This window comes from Metarhizium acridum, assembly GCF_019434415.1.
Source record: "Metarhizium acridum strain ARSEF 324 chromosome Unknown scaffold_255, whole genome shotgun sequence".
Lineage (NCBI taxonomy): Eukaryota > Fungi > Ascomycota > Sordariomycetes > Hypocreales > Clavicipitaceae > Metarhizium > Metarhizium acridum.
In genome coordinates this window covers 7,315-12,688 of record NW_027094022.1, presented here as the reverse complement: position 1 = coordinate 12,688, position 5,374 = coordinate 7,315, and the positions used below count along the sequence as shown (strand labels likewise).

Genomic DNA, 5,374 nt, shown 5'->3' with positions numbered 1-5,374 from the left:
GAGCTCATTTGCCTGTAGTCGATCTTGACTCCCAGCTACGTTCCGTGGTTAGCTTGAACAAACTGCCGGGACCACAGCACAAGGATACCTTCTCCAGGACCATCAGAACCTTCAAAGACGCCGAGTTGAGAGATTGTGGGAGTTAGTGACACAGCCTCCCCTGCACGGCGTCGTGAACGATGGTCGCGCCGAATAGTGGCCTGCTTGGCCCTGGCGCCGGCCTTGGAGGCATCATCTTGCGAGTCCTTCCCGCCCTTGTGGAACCTAACAGCCAGGTAAGAGTAGTCCACACCAGTCGTGCTGCTTCGGACAGTAGATGGATCAGAATGTGAGGCGACAGGATCGGTCGAGGGCGGCACAGGCGGTGAGGGAGCTAGAGCCCGGAAGAGCCGCGAGCTCGCTTGGGTTGGTGGGATCGGCGTCCCCAGCACTATCTGCGGCTGGCTGCCTGGCTCTCCGAACAAACTCCTAGCTGTATGTTGTTGCCGTAGCTTCTCTGGCGATGTAGGTTGGGTTCCAGATCTCTGGTTAGGAGGCGATAGGCCAGCGTCTCTGTCGGTTCTTTTCGGGGCAGATCTCTCAGCTGAGGTAGGACGGACAGCCAGCTTTCTCAATGCAAGGACGGCACCTTTGGACCTGGCACGCTTGATCAGGTTAGGGAGGCATATATAGTATATCAATGGTGTCAGTTACCTCGGAATTGCGGTGGTCCCGGCATTCCAGACAGGTTGTAGTTGGATTGGCAGATTTCCTCCTGCTAACGAAATTACTTGGTGATTTTGTTCGGTCGCAAGACGGGCAATGGACTGCCAATTCAGATCTAGGACTAATATTACCCCTAGAATCATAATCCATACCCAACCATGCGGTACATCTGTTTCAATAATGGAAGAAAGGCTGCTGGCCAAGCAAACGAACAGATCGCTGGGCAAATTTAGCGATTGTAAACGATTGTAAACGATTGTAAACGATTGTAAACAGAGAAGTAAACAAAGAAGCACCGACAGACGGTGGCTGTCCTTTACCCACTTTTCTAGAGCCACCAACCAATCCAGCCTTCTTTCGCGATTTCCCATACAAAATTTGGACCAATAGAAACTTATTTGTCAAGCCTGCACCAAACCCTCATTATTCGGAAAACTTATGGATTAATGTAGAGTCAGCCTTCGGCTGAATAATATTTATAAAAACCAAGTTTCCTTAGTATTTAGAGCACACCTTATAATATTTAATAAATATTAAGGAACCGTCTACTCGTTACTCTTTTACAGATATATAATTATCTGATTTAGATCCGCGATAGCCCATTTCTTAGACTAAACCAAGAATCTCTAATAATATTACTATACCCTTAATTATTAATAAGGCCACTACAAATCTTTCGAAAAGTAGCTTAATTATTAGAGCTTTAGAGTGTCCCCAGAGTTTAGTTCCTATCTACAATGCTTTTTTATGGAAAAATGCTTAGAATATAGCTACGAAGAAAAGAGCTTTAGAAACTATAAATAATATAACTCCTAAATTTAACCCTTTTTATACTGCTAATATATAATTACCTAAATATGTTAAATAATAAAAATATATTTCTATATTTATTAAACTATATTTTAATTAATAGGTTATAAACGTATTAACTTTTAACGTTTAGTCTCTAAAGGTATTAAAATATAATTATCTATGTTTTAGTTCCCTGCTAATTATCCTTTAATAAGGGTTTTCCAGCAATTTATTAAATTTTAAGAAGGCATATATTATTATAATTTATTTATTAAAGTTTAAACTTTTAATCTTTCTTCTTTAAAAAGATATTCTTTAGAAAGTATTATAGTATAAATAATCTTTTATTTACGGTAATCATTAAGCTTATCCCCTATTAAAGGATATTTATTAAAATAATTAATAATTGTTTTAATATTACTTATAGAAGAAACATATATAGATAATACTTCTCCTATCTTATTTTTATACGTAGTAAGGTTATAAGATAAGGTTAAAGCTAACTTTTCCATAAAAGGTTTTATATTAGTAGATATAGGTTTATTATATACACCTTAATCTAATTTAAATTTAAGTGAAATACTTTCACTTCTAGATCTTTTACTAGTTTCAGATTTATCTTTTTTATTAACATATTTTATACCGAAATAACCATCTACTTCTATAAAACCTATAAGTTAACTATTATCTAAATAATTACTGTTATCTAAAGAACTTTCAGGTATAATTAAATTATATTTAGCATTAATAAATTGGATTAAATCATTAAATCTTTTATTTTTAGGTGTTCTTAACTTACTATATATTAAATTTATAATATAGATTATACCTTTTATATCTCCTATAATATAACGTATTATATTATCACTTAAAGATTAAAAACGTCCTATATTACCTAACTCTAATTAAAGAAAAGCATACATACCTAAATTATCTTTATAGGAAGTAAATACTATTCTAGGGTTAAGTACTCTATTTAATCTAGTATTACCAGCTAAAGAAGGTAATAAAATATACCTATCTCCTTCTAAAAGACCTGCTAAATAATAACCTAAATCCTCTTCTTTACTAAAGATAGTAGAATCGTTATTACTTTTATATTAAATCAATGTATTGTTAATACAATCAGTTAAAATAGCTCTCGCTATATTTAAATTATAATTATTAGTATAAGGTTTACCTTCTAATATTATATCTCTAAATCACATAGTTATAGAAGTCACTACTATAGCTAAGGCTAAGTAAAAGAATATATAACTATTACTAAATAAGTGTATGGATAATGCAGTGTTTACTATTAAAGTAAATAATAATATACTTATGTATAAAGGTTACAGTAAAGGTAACACTAAATAGAAAGAATAATCTTAAAAATTACTTCTTATTATGTTAATTATTTATATAAGTAATTAAAAATACAGCTTAGAACATTAATGTAAAAGCCCTTAAGACAAATCGAACGTCTATTATATAATTAAATATTTACCTTTTATAAGGGGTTTTAAAAGAAAATAAGTGAGTTTCTATTTTCTTTTAATTATAAGAATTATTTCTTAATATATAAGTTTATAAATATATCTAAATTATCATATAATTAAGTTATAAAATAGCATTCAAAAGATAAAGATATAAATAATACAATAAATATTATAAATATGTAAATATTATTAGTCTTCTTATTTATAATAACTATCTTAATTAAATAATTATTAAATTTTCTCCTATTCATTTATTTAATTTAATTTAATTTTCATTAAAATAATATTTAAACAAGATCATTATAAATAATATAAGGACTAAAAGTAAACATATACCTACTAAAGTATATATAAATAATAATAAAATTTTTAATTCACTAAGATTATTTAATTTATCATTTAATAATTTGCTACCTTCTTTAATATTAATAATATTAGTTTTAGTTAATATATTTGTATTTTTAGTATTAGATCCGCTAATCGCTTTATTAATAATTGTAGTTCCTACATAAATAGCTCCTACTACCCCTATAGAGCCGATTATTATTCCTACTTTTTGTAAAGGTAGTATACTAGATTTTCCTATAGCCTTTACTATTACTCCTAGTACACCTATAATAGTACCTGCTACACTAATATTACGCCCTAATACTTTAGCAGTATCCTTATTAACTTCTATACTTTCTCCTATAGTAAGATTATTCGAAATATCTCTTTTATTATTTATATATAAAACTAAATTATTATTATAAATAATAATTATATTAGCGTTAATTAATGTAATAATAAATAATATTAATCAAATAGGAGTTAATACTTATAAGAATTTTATATACTTATTATTAGATAATAAAAAATCATCTAAATATTATAGAGTAATATTAAGAAATAAAATAAAAGCTAATAAACTTAAAACAAAAGAATTTATATAAAATATAAATAAAATAAAAAAAAATACAGTTTAATACATTAATTCAAAAACCTCTAAGATAAGTTAAACATTTATTCACGTTATTAATAATAACGTGCTTTACCCTAAAACTATAAAGGCTTATACTAAATAATTATAGTTTAGTATTAGATAAATATTAGGTAATTATCTATTTTTATGGAAATAAATAAACTTATTTAAATTATTATATAACTTAATAATAAAATAGCACTCAAAACTTAAAGCTATAAATAATAAGATAAAAATTATAAAAATATAAATATTACTAGTTTTTTAATTTAATTTAATTAATTTAATTAACAAATTATTTAATTTATTACCTATTAAATAGTTTAACTTAATATTTTCTTCTTTTAAATAAAATTCAAAAAGTATTATACAAAATAAAATAATAATTAAGCTTAAAGATATACTAATAATAGTGTTCATAGATAATAATAATAATTTAAGTTCACTTAAATTATGAAATCTCTCACCTATAAATCTATTTATACCGTTAATGTTTGTATCACTTGAAATAATATTACTATTAATTAAAGAAGCTTTTTTAGGTAAACTAATATTAGTTATTTTATTAATAACTAAGGTACCTATATGAATTCCTCCCGCTAATCTAGCAGAACCTAAAATTATACCTGCTTTTTATAAAGAAGGTAGGCTAGATTTACTAATAGCTTTAGCCACTACTCTAGAAACGCCTACTATCATACCTGCAACTCCTATATTACGTCCTAATACTTTAGCTACATCTCTATTAACTTTAATACTATCTCCTATATTTATACTATTAAAAATATTCTTTTTATTATCTTCTAGAGATAAAATTATATCTTTATTAATAATAACTAGATTAGTATTTAATAATATAACAATAAAAAGTATTAATTAAAGAGAAGTTAAGATTTATGTAATCTTAATATATTTATTTTTAGATAATATAAAGTTATCTATATAAAATAAAATAATATTAAGAAATAACGTAAAAGTTAATAAACTTAAAATTTAAGAAGAAAAGTGAAACATAAATAAATAAAATTAAAAATACAGTTTTAAACATTAATTAAAAAGCCCCTAAGACGAATCGAACGTCTATTATATAATTAATAGTTATATGCTCTACCGTTAAGCTATAGAGGCTAATCGGAACACCTAAGTGTATAAAACACTAATTTTTCGGATTTTTATTATAGTTATAATATATTTTACATTAACTTAAAGAAGGTAAATATCTATCTTTAGGTACGAAATTAAAGGTATTTTCTAAATGAAATTTCTTATAATTAATATCACATAGAATTAATATATAAGAAGATAATCTAAAATCTATAAAGCTTACTATATGACTTTTTTGGCTATTACCTCTTACTATTTGAATCTTAGTGTTTTGAATTATTGTGAACATTTCCTTTACATTAGAATAATCACTATCTTTTAATATATATAAAGT

General features: G+C 26.9%; 1 non-coding gene across 1 annotated transcript; it reads right to left on the bottom strand.

The window, feature by feature from the left end:
- Positions 1-4,993: 4,993 nt before the first annotated feature.
- J3458_012263 lies at positions 4,994-5,064 on the bottom strand. The gene has a single exon. It is a non-coding gene; the product is annotated as a tRNA-Asn (tRNA).
- Between the last annotated feature and the right edge of the window lie 310 nt (positions 5,065-5,374).